The sequence below is a fragment of the Scyliorhinus torazame genome, chromosome 7 (genome assembly GCF_047496885.1).
Source record: "Scyliorhinus torazame isolate Kashiwa2021f chromosome 7, sScyTor2.1, whole genome shotgun sequence".
In the NCBI taxonomy this organism is placed as follows: domain Eukaryota; kingdom Metazoa; phylum Chordata; class Chondrichthyes; order Carcharhiniformes; family Scyliorhinidae; genus Scyliorhinus; species Scyliorhinus torazame.
In genome coordinates, this window is record NC_092713.1 from 101,428,874 (window position 1) to 101,453,578 (window position 24,705).

The following is a 24,705-nucleotide window of genomic DNA, read 5'->3' on the forward strand; positions in this document are numbered from 1 at the left end:
CTCCCCCTCCAAACTCTTCATCACAATGTTTTTGGACTCTGCGATGACCATTGTTTCTCTGAATCTGCATCGCTTTATTATTAGAAGCTACGAATATATCATCCAATCTGTATTTCCTCCACCCTGTACCTTCACCGTGTTCAAATCAAGACTGCATTCTAATCCAACTCATTCTTTCCCAGGCTCTCTAAACCGTGTAACATTTTACCTCCTTACCTTACTTTCCTCCTATAATCTACCAGTTTTTTAAACCTGCACTTGGCCTCACTGAATCACTCCTTCCTGAATTTTCACATTTTTTGTCCTATTCTGTTCAAACCTTCATCGTGGGCATTTTCAATTTATCAATTTATTTTTTAAACCTTGTGATTCTTGGATTTACCAGTCCATTTCCTATGACCCAGACAATGATACCTGATGCCAAAGTGTTTGTGTTAAACTGTCGGTGAATCAAATCATGAACAAATTGGGACAAGCCCAGGAATTGCCTCTAAATTAGGAATTTACTCATTTCTAATTTACCAACCCTTTGCATCTAATGCCATGATCTAGGCTATCATTCTGATTAATTAATCACAGAAAATTGTAATTGCTGTGTATTGAGGGAAGTTAACACAGATTATAATCATTAACCCTTTTGGTATTGAATACAGAATGCAGTTTTGAAATACTAATTGTATGTGAATCATAGTAATAGGGGTCAGACCTATCAACACTTAATGTATGGGCTCGTGTAAAAGTCCACACCACGACATTTGGCCCAAAGAAAAATTTAATTTTTTTCAGCTACTTCATGTAAAAGTCAAACCTAGTTTTTCAGGGATCAAACTGCAATGTGGTTATTAATTAACCACATAATTAATTAACTGGTAATTGCAATGATTCATTAATTTAAAGACAAGCACAGAAACCTTTAGACTTTCACTCCACCAATTCCAGCGGCAATCTCCCAGCCAATCAACAAGACTAATGTGTACCAGATTATCTATCGCAATGCCTTGAAGAAATAACAATAAGTGCCCAGCTCAATTTAAATTGGGGAAAAAATGGCAGTACGGGTTAACGAACATCGCCAAAAAGGTCATGGGCGGGATTCTCCATTTCAGTATTACAGGGCTGGATTCTCCCATTTTGAGGCTATGTCCAGAGGAGGTGTCGGGTTTTACGGTGAAAAAGTCGGTGGCCCCCCCCGCACCGATGTTCCGGTGGGGGGCTAGCAGCTGCGTCACCTAAAACCCCCAGCTTTCCGACATAAACGGCCGTAGACCTGCAGTGGTCACACCATACAACCTGTCGGCGGCAGCACGCGGACCTGGCCTGCCAGATAGTGCCCCCTGTATCCCACCTCGATACCCCCAGACCATTCCCCACCAGTCTCCCCAGCCCCCGCAGAAGCCGTCCCCCCCGGCAAGCGGAACGGCTCCTCCCCCGACTGTGGCGGCGCTGGACACAGTCTGCAGCCGCCATGCGAGGTTGACGAACACTCAGAGCACACGTGTCCCGCGCAGTCGGGGAGTTGGGCCATCGGGGGCGGAGCATCAGGGGAGAACCTTCAGGTGACGTCCTGAGGCCGTTCCAACGGCATGCGGCGTACTCCCCGATGACGCCATTTTGGAGGGGGCAGAGCATCCGAAAACAGGCACTGCTGCCGATTTCGGAGTCAAAAGGGATTCTCCGCCCGATCACCGTATACAATTTTGGCGTTGGGCAATGGAGAATCCCTCCGTAAGTGTTGAGCCGATGCAGAATTTGTGGACTTTCACGACAGCAAAACTGGTGCCACACCAGGATCGTTTCCACTATTGTTAAGAGGCTAGCACCAGCGCCACGTGGAACATAATCGATTCTAATGAGAAATAGTGCTGGGATGCCGGATTTGCCGGTTTCACGACTGACATTCTGGAGGCTGACAAGATGCAGCCGCATATACAAACTTCACTCCCCACACCCACATTCCAGCAGTGAGGAGTGCAGCCCCACGGTTCGCGGACACAGAGCTGGAGACCCTCCTCGACGCCGTGGAGGAGAGGAGGACGACCCTGTACCCTGGCCCAGGAAGGATGCTGCCAGCTGCCACCGTTCACCATGTCTGGGCTCAGGTGGCAGAGGTTGTGAGCGCCATGGGCAACATCATCCGGACCGGCCAACGGTGCCACAAAAACATCACGACTTCCTCAGGGCCGCTAGGGTGAGTAAGCAGCACTGTGCTCTGGCACGAACTCCCGTCCCATACTCCTGTAACCTTACCCCCCTTCCCCACTAGGAGGGCGGTCGAACCCCCGCCCTACACCACATGCCAGTACCCATACCAGGCGCCATGGCCGGTGCCCTGGCCACTGAGGCCACCAGCGACCCACCTCCTGTGCTGCATACGTTGGACTGTCTAACACTGTCATTTTCTGTTCCCCCCCACCCGCAGGAGAAGGCCGCACACAACCGCCGGGAGTGGGAGAAAGCCGATAAACGAGGTACACGCCAGACATTTGCTCTCGACCTGCCGGCAGCGCTCTGGGGAAACGCTAGATGAATAATTGGAGAGACTCACCGCGCTCGCCAGGAACTGCGACCATAAAGAGGTGACAGCAGAAGTCCACATGAACTTATATAGTCGTGATGCTTTTGTGTCCGGTATCCGATTCACGTACATCCGGCAGCGGCTCCTAGAAGACGGAGAGAAGGACCTCCAAGGCACGATAACGCTCGCCTCTTCCCTGGAAGCGGCCCACCATAATCTCCGCACGTACTCCGCGGACCTTGCGAACCCCTCTCGATCCCCTCCAGACTCGGCCACACTTCAGGCCTGCGCCGCGCGGCGACCCGCTCACACCGGGGGCCCCCAATGCTATTTCTGTGGGCAAGGCCAGCATTCACGCCAGCGTTGCCCGGCCCGCTCCGCTATCTGCGGCGAATGCGTAAAGAAGGGGCACTTCACAAAGGTCTGCCTGGCTGGGCCCAAAGGCCAGAAACAAAAGTCTCACCGGGCCCAGAAATCGAACTCTGGGGACCACAGGCCCCGCAACGCGGCTGCGCGGCGGCCGGACACGCCTACTTCCGATGCGCCATCGGCCTCGTGCGAGTCATAGGGGCGGCCATCTTCAAAACTCAAAACGTGCGACCGACGACGGTGGCCATTTTGCGAGTCCGATTCAACCGAGGACACAGACTGCCCGCAATTAGGAGCGATCACGCTCGATCAATCTCGGCCGAAGCACCTGCGAAACTCAATGATGCAGGTTCAAATCAACGGGCGCGACACCCCCTCCCTTTTTGACTCCGGGAGCATGGAGAGTTTTATCCATCCAGACACAGTAAGACGCTGTTCCCTGCGCACCTATCCCACCTCCCAACTTATCGCCCTCGCATCTGGGTCTCATTCGGTCCAAATCACGGGGTATTGCGTCGCGAACCTCGCTATCCAAGGCGCCAAATACGCCCGTTTTAAACTTTATGTCCTCCCTCACCTCTGCGCCCCCCGCTGCTCGGTCTGGACTTTCAGTGCAGCCACCGAAGCCTGACACTGAAGTTTGGCGGAACCCTGCCCCCTCTCACAGTATGTAGCCTGGCGACACTCAAAGTTGCACTACCCCCCCTCTTCGCGAACCTCACCCCCGACTGTAAGCCCGTCGCCACCAGGAGTCGGCGGTACAGTGCCCAAGACATGACTTTCATCAAGTCAGAGGTTCAGCAGCTACTAAAAGAAGGGGTCATAGCGGCTAGCAACAGCCCTTGGAGGGCACAAGTACTGGTAGTCTGCTCCGGAGAAAAACAATATATGGTGGTGGACTATAGCCACACCATAAACCGCTTTATGCAACTCGATGCGTACCCACTTCCCCGCATAGCAGAAATGGTGAACCAAATCGCCCAGTATCGAATATTCTCCACTGTCAACCTGAAATCGGCCTATCATCAACTCCCTATCCGCCCAGAGGACCGCCCCTATACGGCCTTCAAAGCAGCCGGTCGGCTCTTCCACTTCCTTAGGGTCCCTTTCGGTGCCACAAACGGAGTCTCTGTTTTCCAAAGGGCAATGGATCAAATGGTGGACCAGTACGGCTTACGGGCTACATACCCGTACTTGGACAACGTCACCATCTGCGGCCATGACCAGCAGGACCATGACGAAAACCTGAGGAAGTTCCTCCAGACCGCCCGGGCCCTCAATCTGACATACAATAAAGAGAAATGCGTGTTCCACACAACCCGGCTAGCCATCCTCGGCTACGTCGTGGAAAATGGGGTCCTAGGGCCAGACCCCGACCGCATGCGCCCCCTTAAGGAACTTCTCCTCCCCCGTAGCCTCAAGGCACTCAAACGGTGCCTGGGGCTCTTTTCCTATTATGCCCAGTGTGTCCCCAGATATGCAGACAAAGCCCGTCCACTCATTAAGACCACGGTTTTTCCCCTGACGGCTGAGGCTCAGTCGGCCTTCAGTCGTATCAAGGCCAATATCATCAAGGCCGCCATGCACGCGGTGGACGAAACCATTCCCTTCCAGGTAGAAAGCGAAACATCAGACGTCGCCCTGGCTGCTACCCTCAACCAGGCGTGCAGACCGTTCTTCTCCCGAACCCTCACCGCCTCGGAAATTCGGCACTCTGCAGTCGAGAAGGAGGCACAAGCCATAGTGGAGGCCGTGCGGCATTGGAGGCACTACCTAGCCGGTAGGAGGTTCGCCCTCTTCACCGACCAACGGTCGATCGCCTTTATGTTCGATAACGCACAACAGGGCAAAATAAAGAATGATAAAATTCTGAGGTGGAGGATCGAACTCTCCACCTACACGTACGATATTACATATCGTCCGGGGAAGCTCAACGAGTCCCCAGATGCCCTGTCCCGCGGCACGTGCGTCAAGACCAGAAAGACCATCTGCGGGCCATCCACGATGACCTCTGCCACCCGGGGGTCACCCGGCTTGCCCAATTCATCAAGTCCCGCAACCTACCTTACTCCACCGAGGAGGTCAGGGCCATGACCAAGGCTTGCCAGATCTGTGCGGAGTGCAAACCGCACTTCTATCGACCAGACAAGGCTCGCCTGGTAAAGGCCTCTGGGCCCTTTGAGCGACTAAGCGTGGACTTCAAAGGGCCCCTCCCGTCCACCAACCGCAACAGTTATTTCCTCACTGTCATCGATGAATTTTCCCGCTTCCCCTTCGCTGTCCCCTGCCCCGATATGACCTCGGGCTCCGTAATCAAGGAACTGCACAGCATCTTCACCCTGTTTGGTTTCCCCGCTTACATCCACAGCGACCGGGGTACATCATTCATGAGCGATGAGCTGCGTCGATATCTGCTCAACAAGGGCATCGCCTCGAGCAGAACGACCAGCTATAACATGCGGGGAAACGGGCAGGTGGAGAGGGAGAGCGCGACAGTTTGGAAGGCTGTTCTTCTAGCCCTATGGTCAAGAAGTCTCCCAATCGCCCGCTGACAGGAGGTCCTACCCGATGCCCTACACTCCATTAGGCCGCTCCTCTGTACGGCCACGAACGAGACCCCTCACAACCGTTTGTTTGTCTTCCCCAGGAAGTCCACCTCTGGGGTCTCGCTTCCACATTGGCTGACAACTCCGGGACCAGTTCTACTCCGGAGGCACGTGAGGAGCCATAAAACAGATCCACTGGTCGAGAGGGTCCAACTACTACACGCAAACCCTCAATACGCCTACGTCGAGCACCCCAACGGCAGGCAGGACACCGTTTCCCTGCGAGACCTGGCACCCGCTGACTCGCCCACCGATGCCCCCCCTTCCACCGATGCTCCCCTCCCCGCACCGGCTGTCGACTCCGACAGCACCCCCCCATAGCGCCCCCCTCCCCCAGCTGGCGCCGGCACCAATCACCCTAGTCACCCCGGATACCCCCCCTGCTCCAACGCGGGCAAAGGCTCAGACAACCGTGCTCCGGGATATACCACACCGAGGACGACCGTATCTGCCGCACCACCGCCGGAGATGAAAAAGTCGACGCGGGCAATCAGACCACCCAAAAGACTGAACTTGTAATTCCACTTCACCCCCAACGGACTATGCGTTTTTTTTAAACAGGGGGTGAATGTGCCGAATGACATCTGTATACACATGTACCTTTAATGCGTAGGCCCCTTTAACACCGGGTTTGGAACCCTGGGGGGGCTCCGCCCCCAGGAGACTGTATATAAGGTTACGTTCAGTAGGCAGCGTGCAGTGAGCACACTTCTCGGCAGCTGTCTGGTTCTCTGGTAATTAAAGCCTTTGTATTATCAAACTCCTCTCCTGAGTCGTAATTGAGGGTATCTCAGTGCAGGAAGTACATTCCGTAGCGGAGGATGCCCGCTCCGTGGCTCAGCGGACAAACCCCATGACTGATGGCATGAGTTCCATGATGCAGGGCTTCAACTGCATGGTGCACGCACTGATGGGAAACCATGAGTGTCTGCACCAGAGGACGGTGGGGCTTCTGGATCTTACTCCAGTGCCCCTCTATTCCATTGAGGAGCCCAGGGTCTCCCTGGCATCCGAAGGGAAGAGGATCAGCAGCACTGGGCCCTCCACCCAGGAAACCTGGGGGTGTCCAGGCCATCTGACACCACCCCCTCTCCCTGTGAGCGACACACCTCCAGCCGAACACACTGAGGAGGGCAGCACTGCAACACCCGTGCTGCCTGAAAGTGGGCCCAGACCCTCAGGGTCCAGTCCCCCAAGGGACACCCGCCATGGTCATCTCAGGCATCAGGGCGTGGAAGGCAGCAGGCCGCCTCAACCTCAGCTGCAGATCTTGGGGAAACACCTAGAGGTAATGGGAGAGTGAGGAAGCATAAGAAACTTTTAATACCTAGTGGGGAGGTGTGAACCTAGGCAGTAGTAGAGACAGGTCACCATTGTAATATTGCTCTCGCATTAACATCACTTTGTTCACCAGAAGATCCTCCACCTTGTCATTCCATTGTGCCGTGCTCCACAAACCCCTGCGCACACTCGGCACTTTATCACCAAGCTGTTAGGTGAATTGGACATTCTGAATTCTCCCTCTGTGTACCCAAACAGGCACCGGAATGTGGCGACAAGGTGTTTTTTTACAATAACTTAATTGCAGGGTTAATGTAAGCCTACTTATGCCAATAAAGATTATTATTATGTCTCTCCCACCTCCCACGGTTCCATGAGGAACATCGCTCAGTCTTCAATGCAAGTCATCATCATTCTCCCACAGAGTCCGGCCATTGGCTTTAGCCCCCTGACCATGAACCTGGGCACCATCACATGAACCTACCACTGGCACCACAGTATTGATGAGATGTCACGCCCCACGGTGGGAGAACTCCCCACTCCTAGTCCTGGTCACCCCTAAACCAAGAGGCCATGAGGGTATCCCTAGCTCTTCAGCTCATACAAGCCCTGGCCATGGCCCAAGATCCTTCCTGCTGCTCCACAAGTTGCTATTCGTTGCCGTCCTCGATCTATCGAAGGAGATGTGGCACTCCCCTATCTCTTCCTGGTCTAGTTGGTCTCCCCTTTGCAGCGGCAAGTTGTGGAGAGTGCAGAAGACCACAATTATGCCGGACACCCTCTGGGGACTATATTGGAGGATGCCCCCTGACCAGTCCAGGCACCAGAACCACATCTTCAGCAGTCCTATCGCCTGATCGACTAGCACGTGCATTAACGCATGAGCCTTGTTGTTGTGAGTCTCCGCAGGTGTTTGTGACCTCTGGCATCATCAACCAGCTCCTGAGTGGGTACCTCCTGTCCCATAGGAGCCATCTCTCCTGCCACTGCTCCCCCTCAAAAATGTCTGGGATCTGCGAGTGGCCCAAAATGTAACTATCATGGACGCTCATTGGAAAATGGGCACGCACCTGCATTGTGTAATTACAAACGAGTTGGACATTGAGGCAATGGAATCCTTTGCGATTCATGAATGGCGCCGCATGAAGCCATGGGGATGCAGGGCCATCTGGGTGCAGCCTATCAAACCCTGCACCTGAGACATGCCTACTAAGTGGGCGAAGCCCATGGCCCTGTCATCCTGATTCGCCTGGTCCTGGTCCAAGTTTATATACATGCGGGCCCTCGCATAAAGGGCATTGTTACCTCCCTTATGCGTTTGTGTGCGACTGACTGGGAAATGCTACACAGGCCACTGGCGCTACCCTGAAATGAGCCGCTTGCATAGAAGTTCAAGGCAGAAGTACCTTTACGGGCCACGGGCAGTGGGTATCCTCCTATTCTATGTGGTGCCAGCTCTTGCAGGACCTGGCAAAGAGGGTCCACCATCCCCTGAGACAAACGTAGTCTTCTCCAGCACTAAAGCACCAACATCTGCAGGTAGGATGTCCAACGTCGGAAGATCCTTTGCCGGTACTGTCTCTTATGCGGCGCCACCATCAATGGTGCTGCTCCTGGGACAGCCACGGGCCCAGCCTCCCCCTCCTCTGCAGGGCTCTGGTCTCAGCCATGTGCAGCGGCACATCGATGTCTCTGCTCTGCTTTATTACTATGAGTAGAATAGACAACTCAACTGGCTCCATGATTTTCCAGAATCATGCACTTAAAACAACAGAACACCAAAGTGAGCATTGTGGACCAGTAACAGAGCTTGACCCACTGCCCTCTACGCATCTGGGATATTGTCCCATGTGCTTTCCCCTTAATGAGCACCTCTCCACTAAGCCTCACACCCTCCCCTCTCACGCTAAAGCCACTTCCCCCACAGTCAGCACTCTCACCTCCACCTGGATGAGGCGCATGGACATTCGGGAGTCTCAGCAGCACCTTACTCCCGAATATTCTCCCACTCCACCCACCCTGCCATTAGATGAAAGCACAGTTGAGTGGATGCATGGGACCAATGTCTGCATCCTCACAGGGGAACTCAAAGATGGCCCCTTTCATTTCCTTGAACAGGGTGAGTAATCTTAGACAGAACCATTACGCCTTGCATACGGGTACAGATCAGTGTTATCTGTGTAATGTTAATGCTTCTATGAGCTTTGGAGTTCAATTCTTGGGGCCAACACTTCCAAAAGGTTAAGAACTTAGTTCCAATCAGTGGCACTGATGTTTACCTCTGCAGATTTCATTGGCACAATTGACTGATCAAGGGAGGATGAGGTAGTATTTCAGGAAAATGATTGCCCTTGTGGCAGATGAGGCACAGTTGATCTGAGAGAAGCCTGCAATTAGCAAGACAAGCATATCCCTAGAGGGCACCCACATTCTCCCAGGTCATAAGGGCTGCAGTGTTGACAAGCATTCCATCAGCTACAACCATCCAGCCTTTTGTGAGGTTCAGGAAGAATCCAACACAAATTTGTAGAGTCAAGCGGAAAGTAACTTTATCTACAGGAATATGTACACCAGACCAGTGGTTCACTGCTGGTTACCTCTTTAGCCAGTACCATGATGACCAGCTTTATTTATACAGCTGTGCTGCTAATGATTGCCCCACCCCTTCTTATTGGGGGAGCACATATTTGGACCGGCCCCTTTTAATTTATCCCTGAGTTGATTTCTGTTCTTCTATTTAGTTGATTGGCCCTAAAATACAACATGGGGTAACCAATTGTCCCCAGCCAATAGGATCTGGGCAGCTTAACACAGCCCAACACTAATTCCTGACAGTCAATCTTCACTAATATGTGGATTTGAGCTTCTCTGCAGTTTAACCCCTTTGTCCTCACTGTGCTGCCTGAGCGCGGGGTTCAGCTCACACAGATTAAGATGAGATTCCTGGGCTCCCGCGGCATGTTGCATGTGACTCTACCAGTCAGGGGGATTGAAAATGAGAACTCACGGTCTCGCCGGAGAGAATCGCATTTTCCGATTCTCTCTGGATTTTGAGCCTGCGTTACCATTCTCACTGATGACCAACATGGGCTCAAAATCGCCCCTGGTATTTCAGACGTTAAGGCCAGTACAAGTGCACCAGATTCATGAAAATGGTGTGATATACTACTCTGTTAGAAAACAAAATTCTCACCTCTTCTGACACTTGAACCTGAGAAGATGCAGTTCACAGTGGTCCCATCTTGTATGCACAATGTAATGCAAATGCACAAAATGAAAGCTGATGATGGTAGTCAAACGCAAAGCTCTGTCCAAAGAGAAGATTCAGAAAGGCATTGTCACTCACGTTCATGAGAAAGGCTGGATGGCGGTTACAAGAAATGGGATTTAAGACCAAGAGGACTCCGTGAAGAAAAACGTTTCCTCATCTGGGACACGTTCAAATTCCACCTTGTTGATGATCTAGTCTATGATCTGAGATGGTCTTACAAGTGTTGTTCAGCTCTTGGATGTGTATATAAATAAACCTCTCCAGGACATTATCTGAAAGATGTGGAACAATTGAGTGTTGGGAGACGAGAAAACATTTACTAACGGAAAAGAAAGATGCAAGCACCCTCACTAGCAACATTGTGCCAATGGGTCATAGTCGTGTGGAACGAACGTGGTGCCAATATTGATGAAAGAAACATTTTTTAAATGTGGAATATTAATTGCGTTTGAAATGAAATGAAAATCACTTATTGTCACAAGTAGGCTTCAATGAAGTTACTGTGAAAAGCCCCTAGTCGCCACATTCCGTCGCCTGGTACGGGAATTGAACCGTGCTGCTGGCCTGCCTTCAAAGCCAGCGATTTAGCCCAGTGTGCTAAACAGCCCTTGATGATATTATGGACGGTTACTTGTTAAATGGTGATGCTGAAGTTATCAATACTACCAATGATGATGATCAGGATGATGAGGATCAATATGATGGTGTTCTTAAACCAGGCTATAGGGTCGAATAGTTTGGTGATTCAGACTGTGATCAGAGTGATTTCAAAGGATATCAATGTGAAGTGTTGTAGTTAATTTGCTCTTTTATATATTTAGATGGCCTTGAATAAAATGTGTATAGTTTGTAATGTTATAAAATAAGTAAATGTTAGAGAATTAATGGTAATTCTTTAGTGTTAGTTTTCACTCTATTCCTTTGCGACAGTGTTTTTGGGTCCAAGTCTAATGTGCATGTCAATCCCTCGTAAACGTGTAAGGGTCAAACCCCTGACTTTTGGCCTAGAATATAGGTTGAAAAGATCCGGCTTTTACACAAGTATATCCAATAACCCTCCCAGTGGTTTTCTTTCCATTGTATGAAACAGAACATGCAACAGGCTGATATTGTGTGAAAAATATATATGTGCCCCTATGAGTAGAAAGGTTCTACTGGTCATAGAGCACTGCCTGGTATTCAGCTAAGTGGACCTTAGATTCAGCATTGGTAAGTCCCGACTCTCTGGTTTTCTTTTGCCTTTTCCTGACAGATAGCGTGAGGCATCGAATGAAGTCCAAAAAGTGAAGCTTTCTCTGTAGCAACAGGGAACATCTGTAGTTTTAACATGGGTCTTTCACCAATAATATGAATGCTGCAATGGGCCATCTACCAAGTACTGTTTTTTCCCATCCCTTACTCTCCTCCAGTTGTGACGCACTCAGCTGCAGCTGGCTGTACATACATGAAAAGAAAAGGAGAGCTGAAAAGTAGGATTAAAAAAAGAAGACCGAGGTTAAACAATAAAAAGGAGAAAGAGAAAGATGAAGGGGCAAGTCCGACAAAAGTAATAATATCACTTTTATACTTAAATGTGATGTTTCATCAAGGAGGGAGAGAGACATAATGAAGGAAACCTAGGATCATTTTCAACAGAAATTGCAAAATGATTCAGCCAAATGAGCAGCATTGTAAATTTAACGGTGTTTATTCATATAGAATTCTCTAAACCATTGAATAGTTTTGAAGGGCCTGATCAGTACAGTATGTTTGTCTTTGCATTATTCATCCCTCTCCAAAAAATAGTAACGTATTAGTTAGAGTTGTTAATTAAAATGTGAACAACTGTAGGAGAGAAAACGCAGATGGACGGACCCATTGAAAAAGCTGATCTGTTATTTGGAAGCAACCAGAGGGGGAGAGTAGGTGTTCGAATAAGCCAACTCTTCACAGTCACATGATTCATTCCTAGAGAAACCAATGTTAACTCGCCTGCTGATGGGAGGTGACACACTGACTTAAATAGTCAGATCGTTGGACTGCGCAAGGCCTTTACCAAACAGCCGGGAAAGATAGTACCCTGAGGCTTCCACAGTCTCTTTTCACACAGCTCTTAGATGTGTGAGTACATTATCGCCTGGCCTGGAGGGGGGAGCTTAGAGAGGATTTGTAGCTCTGCAGGAAGGACAAAGAAAAATGTTTTCTGATAAATTATTTACAATCTCACAATCCCTTTTGCAGCACAGTACTGCGCAGTGTGTTCCAACGCTTTTGGCTGCTGCTTTTTCACATTGAGACTTTCACATATGATCTCTCCTCCAGAGAGCAGCAGAGATCCCGGGCCATGCTGATCCAGATAATGACACCAATTAATAACTTGTCATAATTCTGAACTCTGAATGGAAAGTCTTAAGAATGCTGACCATCAGCAATCAGGTCACAAAACTACAACAAAGCAAATGATGTCCAAGTGTCGTGCAGGCTTGCGAGTCCAACAGCAGGTTGCTAAAACAGGAAACTTGCTCCTAAAGTCTCCATGACCCAGGAGCAGTACTTTATTTTAACACAACATTTATGCTAAAAAGCACATTTCTCTTTGACAGTAGTGCTCTTCAGTAATTCACCGGATTTTCATTGTCCTATCTTTACCCACATAAATCACTTACACATTTTTTTCTGGCTATCTTTTTCTACATTGTATTCGCAGATTTAGTGGCATTTCAAATAGATAAACACAAGCAACATCTATCAAGGCAACAAAAAATTGATGGGGGGGAGGGTGCAGAGGGGGCTTAATCATAGCTACAGAATCCAGGTCCTCAGCATCTCCATTTACCTTGAGATAAATATATTCCTGTGACCACCAGAGCACAGGGTGACAAATCACCCCAGTCAGCTGGGTTGTGCAAGTGCTTATTGGCCTTTCTTTAAGTGGTCTTACCCTTCAATGAAAAGAATGGAGCTTGTCAAGCAAGACCAGATTAAAGTTAAAAAAGAAATGATCTGTTATTAGAAGACACCTATAGCAAATACCTAGAAAGGAATTTAATATGATTTCAATTTTTTTCTCCAGTTATAATTGAATACTCAGGTTTTTATTTTTTAAAAGTTATTTTTTAAATATATTTTAAGAAGTAGCTTTAATTCATTTCGCGAGCGGATGTAAAAACACAATTTAATTGAACGGATTCGCAATTAAATGTGTAAATGTCACACGTTGATTAAATCAGCTCTATTTCCAAAACAGCCATTAGCTTTTGACATTTTCATTGTTCATTTTTGTAAAGGAAGGTTTATAAAATTTTAGTTTTTCACAGTGGATTTGTTTTTTTGACTTTGTCTCCTGCATGTTGAAGACATATTATTAAATAATCTGATGCTGAATTTTTGTTTAGTTTTGAAAGTACCTGGAAATTATCTTTTCCCCCCCCCCCCCCTTAACATGTATGGCTTTGTAAAAATGCTGCAGGATTAGAATTAACCATCTATTAAACTCTGTCCTATTAATATAAATAATACATTTATCAAACATTGAAATGCTGGCCTTGAAAAAAACTCAAGGCATGTTCAGGTTTATTTAGAAGTGACACAACTGATCAAAGGTGTATCCCGCAAAAATGTCCAGACCAAATACACCTTGGATCATGGGCAAACATTTGCCCATCAAATTGACCTGTTTGCTGAAGAAATTCACAGTGGAGATCTAGCTGGATGATGAGAGTATGAGGAGGGGAACTATTTGCCAGCCATTGGGTTGCTCAAAGGGCCCAAGGTAAAGATGGCTTTCATCACTGTCTAGTTCTGAGAATTGCCCACACGTTGAACTTAGGACATACAGCTGGCTGTACACAAATCATAAAAATGATGAGGGAAGTAGGACACTGGTGTAAAGAAAATAGAAAAAGAACGCAGCAAAAGACCAGAGGCAGAAGTCTGGCCTTGAGAAACTATAAACTACTAATGCTGGAAGCTGGACAACATTATAAATCAGCTTGACTTTGGGAGAACTCACAATGATTTTTTTTTTAAAAGGCTATTTTCTACATTTTGGGATAATTTCATTTGCTTGTGATTTTTTATGGGTGGTTTAATTAGCTGAGGGTTAAGGCCTGCAAGGTATGAAAACTTGGTTGTTTGAATAAAGGAAGGAAAGGTAGTTAGAGAAAGACATTTTTGCCAATCATTCCACAGAAATTGCCTCCACTTTGAAGGCACATATATTTCTTGTTCCCTTGCATGTATGTGACGGTATTAAAGCTCCAACATCAAAAAGACAGACAGATGTGCACACAGTCCGGTTTTTATCTGCTGCCTTGTGTTCTATTCCTGCAGCTCTGTCGCTCTTTCTTTCTATGTTCCTTAGATGAATGTGTGGATTCTACACTTAGTTTGTCTGAACTCCTTCCAGGTCGGGGGAGCAGCTGTGACTACATTGTACTAATATTACCTTACTCGAAACACATTGGGTGCCAAAGGTCACATTCATGTGGCATTCTTCATCATTGGCTACTAGTTGTCAAAATCCTTTCCTTGCTCTGTACTCTGACTTAAAAAGAGTCGAGTGCTATCAGGCAGTGAACTGAAGTGAGTTATTGCAAGCGGTTCCAGTTTAATATGGATACCTCTCTCTATTTAATATATGTCTAGCCATTTATGTTGGTTCAACAATGCACACGCAGCATTCACATTGAAACAACATTTTATAAGCAATGTTTCCCCCTGTAATTTTCTCTAACCATTCCTGAAGGTATTGATTTTTGTTGGCACATGGTTCCATGGGCACTGGCAGCACTTCAATACTCCACTCAAGTGGCTATCCTTCATATTCAGTCAGGGTCATGTTAATGGACTGTGAGTATTGGCGAGCTATTCCTCCACAGCAGGCATCACAGTCATGATGATCTTCACCTGATGTCTAAATTCACTGTTTCTGTTTAGCAGCAGAAACGCCCTGTCTGGTTTTACTATTCTACTTATGGCACACTGCAGTCAGTCAGCACCTGTACTCCCTTGAGATCAACAAACAATACAGACAACTGGGGGCGCGATCTAATGGCTGCATTGCGCCTGACTCAGGATGCGACATGGTTGGTAAATCTTGCGAGCAGCCTCTCGCAGGATTTGCCCGGCTCACCACACCTCGGGAGATCTAATGGGATCTTGCGAGATGCTGCGATCTGGATCCACCCTCAATGGGTGTGACGTAAATTTGCATATTTAAATGTGCAGTTATGAACATTTAAAAATGGCTCCGCCAGAGTCACCCAGCACCCGGGATCTAACAGCCTCATCGAGGAGACCCCAACCAGCGCTATTTAGTACTGGCCTACACAAATGGGTACCGGGCAGAATGGCACTTGGTGAGTACTGGCCTCCACAAATGGGTACCGGGCAGAATGGCACTTGGTGAGTACTGGCCTCCACAAATGGGTTTCAGGTAGAATGGCACTTGGGGGGTCCCCCAGGTGATAGGAGGCCCCCTCACCCCCCCGAGTGGTCGGCCTCTGGGTAGGGTGGTACCTTGGCACTGCTGATGACACCCGGGCACCTTAGCAGTGCCATTCTGGTAGGGGCACTAACTGTTTGGCAGTGCCAAGGTGGCATTGTGCCTACTTTGGGAATTAGGCCTGGGGGTGCCCTGCCCTTATGAGGTGGGGTGTGGGGGGCTCGAGGATCCCCCAACAGGCATGTTGGGGAGGTCCAGGGGCCACGTTGGACGACTGAGAGATTGGAGCTCCTCAGTGCCGGAAATAAAGGTAAGTTCGCCCTCAGTGGGGCCTTCCCCACTAAGGCCCCCCAAAATTACCGAGTCCCGAGTTCAATAGTGGGGTCACTACTGCTAAACCTGCCCACAACAGGACTTTGATGTCCCATTAAATCCGCCCAAGTTAAGTGCAGGATCAGACTCAGTGCTCTGTCTTCCAGGGACAAAACGTCTCATGTTCCTCACAATCTAGGAATATAGGAATCAGAATAGATTGTTCTTCTCCTCAAGCTTCTCCCACCATTCCTTTAAATCACGTCTGATCAGATTGATGCATTGCCAGATATGATCATGTAAGAATAATAGGCAGGAAAAAACTAGTAGTCTATCAAGCCTACCAACATTTAGAACAGTTTTTTAAAAATATTTTTATTTAAGGCTTTTACATGTATACATGAAAATATCAGAAGACCAAAACATCAACATAAACATAAACCACAAATCCCCAACCTACCCCGCACCCCACTGAACCCCCTTCCTAATTTTTCTCCCTTATCCCGCACCCCCCCCCCCCCCCCCCACCGCCCCCCCCCCCACCCCCAACCCGCCCTGCCCCCAACCACTCCCTGCTGACCTCTCAATCCACCTGGAAGAAATCGATGAACAGTTTCCACCTCCGGGTGAACCCCTCCTCCGATCCCTGCAAAGCAAACTTGACCTTCTGCAACTGCAGGAATTCTGCCAAGTCACTCACCCACACCTCCGCCTTTGGCAGCTCAGAGTCACGCCAACAGAACAAAATCCGTCTCCAGGCTATCGGAGGCAAAGGCCAATACATTGGCCTCTCTGTCCACCTGGACTCCCTGATCTTCCGACATCCGAATATTCCCACCTCCAGACTCGGGACCACCCCAGAATCTCTGACATCACATCCGAGAACCCCTTCCAGAACCTCTTCAGCTTTGGACACGCCCAAAACATGTGGATGTGATTCGCGAGCCCACTCCCTGGACACTGCCCACACTTATCTTCCACCCAGCGAAGAACCGGCTCATCCTCACAACCGTCATGTGGGCCCCATCCACCACCTTAAACTGGATGAGGCTTAACCTCACACACAACGAGGATGCGTTTACCCTCTGCAAGGCCTTTTTCCACGTCCCGGCTCTCACCTCCCCTCCCATTTGCACTTAATCTCCTCCACCAGAGGGCCCTCCCTCTCCATCAATTCACTATAGATATCCAATACCCTCCCCTATCTTGTCCTCCAATAACAATTTGTCCTGCAACACCAAAGATGGCTGCCCCGGGAAGGGCGGCGTGTCTCCTCTCACAAAATCTCTCACCTGCAGGTACCGGAGACCATTTCTTTTGGCAACTCATACATTTGCTACAACTCCTCCAGCCCTGCAGCCTATGAGCAAGTCCCGAAAGTATTTTACTCCCACCTGCCGCCATCCCCGGAACCTCACATCCAGCCCCGCCGGCAAATTGCCACATACCAGCCCCCACAACAACATACCTTCCAGCTTAAAATGTTGCCTGTACTACTACTACAAATAATAATCTTTTTATTGTCACAAGTAGGCTTACATTAACACTGCAATGAAGTTACTGTGAAAAGCCCTTAGTCGCCACATTCCGGCGCTTGTCGGGTACACAGAGGGAGAATTCAGAATTCTCAGCTGGTACGGGAATTGAACCCGCGCTGCTGGCCTTGTTCTGCATCACAAACCAGCTGTCCAGCCCACTGAGCTAAACCTGCCTCTCTGGCTCCACACCTGTAACGCCAAAACCACCACTGGACTCACGGAGTACCTGGCCGGCGCGAACAGAAGTGACACCTTCAGACTCGTCCCCCTAAGCTGCCTCCATCCGCCCCACACTGACTCCTCCTCCACTGTCCAATTCCTCGCCATTGCAATGTTCGCTGCTTAATAATAATTCATCAAATTAGGCAACACCAGCCCCCGCCCCCCTCACACCCTCTCCAGGAACACACTCCTCACCCGTGGGGTCTTCTCCTCCCACACAAACCCCCAAATTATCCCATTCACATTCCTCAAAAAGGACTTGGGAACAAAGATGGGGAAGTTCTGGAACACAAACAAGGACCTAGACAGCACCGTCATTTTAACTGTCTGCATGCGCCCTGCCAATGACAGCGGAATCCTACCTCTTGAAATCCGCCTTCATACTACCTGGAATCCCAGAAACCGAAAACTCACCACCACCATTGATCGGAATACCTCGCTCTTCCCAATGTTCAATTTGTGCCCGGAAAACGGCCAAATTGTCTCAAGAACTCAATAATTCCTCCAATGCGGCCCATCGGGTCCGAGATGTATAGCAACAGATTGTCTGCCTATAGCGAAACTCTGGGGCGGCATGGTGGCGCAGTGGTTAGCACTGCTGCCTCACGCGCCGAGGACCAGGGGTTAATCCCAGCCCCGGGTCACTGTCCATGTGGAGTTTGCACATTCTGCCCGTGTCTGTGTGGCTCTCATCCCCACACCCAAAGATGCACAGGGTAGGTGGCCACGCTAAATTGCCTCTTGACTGAAAAAAAAATGGGATACTTTAAATTTCAAAAATATATAGTGAACTCTGTGCATTGAAACCCACCCCCATCTCCCGCTCAATCCTTTTCCAACCCCTCGACCCCCAAGGGCCATTGCCAACGGCTCTATCGCCAAGGCGAAAAGCAATGGGGAGAGCGGGCACCCCTGCCTCATCCCACGATGCAGCTATCCTGTTCATCTGAACGCTCGCCAACAGCGTCCTATACAACAGCTGAAGCCAGTCCACGAACCCAAACCGATCCAACACCTCCAACAAATATGCCCACTCCTCTTGATCAAAGGCCTTCTCCACATCCATTGCCACTACTACTTCTACCTCCTGTCCCTCCGAGCGCATCATAATAACATTGAGCAACTTGCAAACATTCGCAGGCAACTGCCTTCCCTTCACAAACCCTGTCTGGTCCTCCCCTATTACTCCCAGCACACAGTCCTCTATTCACGATGGCAGTACCTTTGGCAACACCTTCACATCAACATTAAACAACCATGTCAGGCGGTACGACCCACACTGTTCCGGGTCCTTATCTTACTTCAAAACTAGGGAGATGGAAGCCTGCGACAATGTGGTGGGGGAGCTTCCCCCTATCCCTTGCCTCATTGTACATCCTCACTAACAGGGGCTCCAACTCCGCACCAAACTTCTTATAAAACTCAACTGGCAACCCGTCCAGCCCCGGGGCCTTCCCTGCCTGCCTCGCATCGTCCATCTCCTTCCTCTGCCCGATCGGGGCCCTCAGTCCTAATCCCTGCACCTTCTCCACCTTAGGGAACTCCAACCCATCCAGAACTCTTCCCCTCCCCCCCAGACGGGGGCTCCAATTCATACAGACTGCTGTTGAAGGTCTCACCTCCTCTGGGTCCGTCACCACCCTACCCATCCCATCCGTCACCTTACCAATCTCCCTCGCTGCTGCCTGCTTCCTCAGCTAATGAACCAGCATCCTACTCGCCTTCTCCCCATACATACACTGCCCCTCTGGCCCTCCGCAATGACCATACTGCTTTTCCTGTGGACACTAACCCAAACTCCACCTGGAGCCTCTGCCTCTCCTTCAATAACCTTTCCTCTGGCACCACCGAGTACCTCCAATCCACCCTCAAAATCTCCTTTGCCAGCTTTGCCTTCTCCTTTTGTTCCACCCTCTCCATATGCGCCCGAATTGAAATAAATTCACCCTTAACGACTGCCTTAAGAGCCTACGACAGCCTGGCAGCCATGATCTCCCCCGTGTCATTCACCGCCACATAACCCCGAATGGCAGCCCTCACCCGCTCACATACCCCCTCATCCGCCAACAGCCTCACATCTAACCTCCACTGCGGCCATTGGGCCTCCCACTAAACTATCCGCAAATTCACCCAATGCGACGCATTCAAAACCACAATCTCCGAGTACTCTTTGTTGGTCACCCCTGGTCATCACAAAAAAGTTGACCCAGGGGTACACCCGGTGCACATATGAGAATATGAGAACTCCTTTGCCCTTGGCCTCCCAAACCTCCATGGGTCCACCCCCCCATGCATTCCATGAACTTCCCCAACTCCCTAGCGACCACCGACACCCTCGATGACTTCGGGCTCGACGGGTCCAACCTCAGATACAGAACCATATTGAAATTGCCCCCCCAGGACCAGCAGATGTGTGTCCAGGTCTAGGATCCTATGTAACACCCGCCTCATAAAGTCCACATCGTCCCAATTCAGGGCATAAATATTCACCAGGACTACCGGCATCCCCTCCAGCTTCTTACTGTCCATCACATACCTCCCCCAGGATCGGCCACAATGCTCCCCACCTTAAAAGCCATCCTCTTGTTAACCAACACCACCAACCCCCTCGTCTTCATCTCCAGCCCCGAGCGGAACACCTGCCCCACCCATCCCTTCCTCAGCCTTGTCTGATCCCCAACTTCAGGTGCATCTCCTGCAAGAACACAACGTCCGCCTTCAAGCTCCCCAAGTACACAAAAACATGCGACCGTTTAACCGGCCCATTCAACCCTTGCACATGCCACTTGACCTGCCTGGTTGGAGGGCTCCGTGCTCCCTTCCCCAGCCGATCAGCCATACTGCTTTTTGAGCCAGCCCTTGGGCGTGCCACGCACCCCTCCAGGCACGCCCCCCGATGTCTGCTGCCATCTCTCCCTTCCCCTCTGCCCCCCACACAACCAAACAAAGAACCAACCCAGTCTCCCCTCCCCACACCTTCCCCCTGACAACCTCCCACTTTATTCCCATTAACTAGCCCGCCCAGCTAGCATGGCGGCCCCTGCCAAAGGCCGTTGACTTCCCCTCACCCTCACAATCCACCCTCCAGCCTCCCCCGACCCTCCCAACAACCAACAAAGAAAGAGAAACAAACGGCACACTCGCGATCACTACTCTCCCGTGGTACCCTGCCCCAATCCACCCACCCAATATGCCCCACAATTTGCACAGAACTCCTCTCCAAAGTTCAATGTCCTCACACTCCTCCCAGTCCATGGTCCCTCATAAAGTCCATCGCATCTTCCAGTGAATCAACATAAAATTCCTGCTGTTGATGCTTCACTCACAAGTGGGTAGGGTACAAAACCCCGAACTTCACCCTCTTCTTATAGAGGGCGGCCTTTTTCCAAATATACCCTGCCCTCCACTTGAACAGCTCCGCACTCAGGTCTTGGTAAATCCGCAGCTCACTCCCCTCCCAGGTGCACTTCACGGTCTGCCTCGCCCACCTCAAGAACCGATGCAGCCTTACCACCATCGCCCTCAGCGGCTCCCCCACCTGCGGCCTTCTCCTCAGCGTCCTGTGCACCTGATCCACCTCGAGGTTCAGGTCAAAGGCCCCGTCTCCCATCAGCTTCTCCAACATGCTCACCACAAACTTGGCGACCTCTGCACCTTCAAAGCCTTCGGGCATCCCAACAATTCCCCGAATTCTGTCTCCTGGAGCGGTTCTCAAGGTCCTCCAATGTCTCTCTCAGCCTTTTCTGGCTGCTCATCATCATCCCCATCTCTGCCCCCAGCAAGGTGTGCCACTCCTCATGCTCCACCAATGCCTCCTCCACCTTCTGGATCACCAGACCCTGAGCCTCCTATCTCTGCTCCACCCACTCGATCGCCGCCCAAAGCGGTTCCAACACCTTGGCCAAATCCTCTAAGGCCTCTTTCCTCTGCTACTGGAATTTGCCATTTTGGAGCTCCCCCAGCTGCTCTATCGACCACCGGAGGAGGGAGGGAGGGGGGGGGGGGTTGGCAGTGCTGCCCCCTTGCACTCCGCCATCTTCATCTGTGTCGCACCACAAAAACCTTCCTGCCCCAACTGCTCTCTCTTCCTCGTGGCATTCTCGTCCGCTGATCCATACACCAATCCCGCCAAAGGAGTATTACCTTCCCTGGGCACTCATACACCTTTTGCCCTCAAATACCACACAATTCGGGTGGGGAAGGACGAAACATTCCACCTCAAGCGGGAGCCACCAAATATGCGATCATTCATTCCATGGCCACCACCGGAAATCCTCCGCATTTAGAATAGTTGGGATATCCTAGCTCAACATTTCCCACCCTCCCCACATCACTACCCCACCCTACTACACACCCTCCTCAAAACCTGTGAGACACAAAACTTCCAAAGAAAAACCCAGGATTAGTAAGGAAAAAGTTCCCTGGAAAAGTCCTTCCTGACCCCTCAGGTAACCTCTCTAAAAACCAGCCTAGGAGATCTCAGGAGGTAAGAGAAGGTAGCCAGCATCCATGCAGCCATAAGCCAACAGCATTAGCTTTCTGGAATAGAGGTGCTGGTGAGGGGTGCAGGGCTGGGGTAGGTGCGCAGCAGCACCCCGCACATGTGATGCTGCCTCCATCTGCAATGGCCTTTCGGCCGTCTTCAGCATCTGCCTGCCTCAACAGCAACAAGCAAAAACACGGCAGTCTCTGCAGGATCTACACCAGCAAACATTCTTGTACCTGGAAGGAATTGAAGGAGGGAGACCAACAATCAGTTTGGGCTTCCATCCCGGGACTCTCAAATCCCCCAGGCCTCCCCCACCCTTGCTATGATTGTCCTGCCTTCTCTCTGAGTGCCATCCAGCAAGACAGTTGTACTGGAAAACCTTGCTCTGCACATGCACTTCCAGCCAGATCAGGGACCCCTAGAATCCAGATCTCGCCTGCAACATTAGGGAGCTCGTGCTTGGTTGTTCATCGCTTATCCAGACATTTACCCTTTGGCCGGGAGAGGTCCTCAGTGGTGAAGCCATGCTCTTTCATGTTTGATTGTTGCAGCTGCCTTTATGGCACTGATGCTCTTGGAGTACAGGCACACTGCTCAGCCATCAAAAGTTGCAGGTTGCAGGGCATCTAGTCCATTAATCATCCTCACAGACATGGCACCTGAGAGGCACTTGAGAGTTCAGGAGCGTGAAGTGCTATCACAACTAACATTGCTAATTCCTCTTTGAAATAGCCTTCAGCTGTGAAGCGAGAGCAGCTCACAGTAAAAGGGACTGAGATTGACTTTCATGAGAGCAGGGCTCTTTCCTGGGAGAGTTTGGAAGGACGGACATGCTGCAGACGCGATTGGCCCTGTTATGGATCTCCGCAGTGCTCAAAGATGGTTTAAAGGCCTCACAGCTGTAAAGCCCTCACCTCCCCCATCTCAGGGGTGACCCCCGACCTGGACCCCTCCAGCCCCTGAACAATCCCAGCCCGCCTGAAGGGCTCCCCTTCCTCCCCCAGCACGGGGGCAGCAGTTCCAGTGCCCTTGAGCTGCATGCCGATAAATGGAGAGGGCTACTCGCCTCCTCACTGCCCCTCAGTAGCCATTGCGCCAGTTTAGCGTTTTTGTCGGGGAGTATTAAACAACGCCTCCTTGACTTCTCACTGGGGAGATGGGTGACTGCTGGGCGGCCGCTGGATTCGACTTCAATATCGCTATTGAGATTGAAATTAATGCAAATGAGGTTCATTGAGCTTCTCATCATGTTTGGGTGATACCCGGAACTCGCCATTGGGAGAAGGCCGGGTGATTTGTAAAATGGTCCGTGCCTGGCGGGAATCTCAGTTTTGGCCTTTCCCGCGATTCACCCGGTGTGCCTGGATCGGCGCTGGGTGCAACACGGTGGGAAAATTGGCCCAATATAATTTTTCATACTCCCCTTTCGCCATCATTATTGCTTCATTTCTTGGTATTTTTAATGTTCCATTTTTCAATTTTGCCATAATTTCCCAACTTTATGTAATCCTCCTTCTTTTGTTTAATATCAGTCCTACTGGCCATAGTTGAATCATACCAGAAATGTCCCTGAGGTATTTACTTGCTCTTTTGTGCATCAATGTTCTCCTTAAATATACTCCACTTTTTATCCGTAGATTTACTAACCAGTAATTACTCTGATCCTATTCCAACTGATAGCTCTCAGTTCCCCTCAACGTTAGCCTTAGTTATGTCTAAACTATGGCTTCAATCAATATGGTTATAATTCTCAAAATTCTCCCTTACTACCAGATTGTCTAGTACTCTGGTTCAAAACTCATCCCGTTGAGTTAAAGACTTGTTTCTCTCAGAATCTCCCTAGAATACAAATAATATAAGTCTACCATCTTTCCTACCAGTTTTTAAAAGTGTATCTCCCAACCTAATAATAACAATAATAATAATCTTTATTAGTGCCACAAGTAGACTTACATCAACACAGCAATGAAGTGAAAAGTTATAGACTGAAGTTTCCCATTATCACCAAATTTTTTTACAGGCCTCCCTACACACTTATTCCTGTTAATTCACATTCAGGAGAGCTATAAAAAGCTCCAGCGTTTTCTATCTCTTTCTATTTTATTAGCATTGCCAACGATAATTCCATCTGCTAATTACACTCGCCTGCAATAGCAGAAGAAACTCTAAAATTTAGAAAAATGACCAGGAGATACAGAGAAGTGGGAGAAAAGGAAAACCTGGACATGTCGTTGTAAAGTAATGTTTCGAGTACCTTCAGGTAGAGCAGGATGACAACGATGGGGGATGAGAGGGAAAGCACTTGAACGTTTATAATTTTTGTATTTTAAGTAACGTTGCAATTTTCAACTATTATAATTCATTTCAGCACCGGCAGTATTGCGTCAGAGATTAGGTTCAGCAGATTAGCCTCAGAGGAAATAAATAGGGGGAGAAAAGGGAGAACCAGGAACACAGAGGGAAATTTCACATTTTAATTTATTGCTGTCACTAAAATCGATCTATTTTTTGAAACCAGATGTACAACTTAAATTGACGGTTTGACTGTAGGACAATTGGCAACAGGATGATTTTTCAGAGGAGCAGAAAATAAAGACCGAATTTTTAACTTGGAACTCCTTACTCCCTTGTCAAAAATGTGATTTTAGGTTGGATTAGAAGCAGCCTGGGGTTTCTC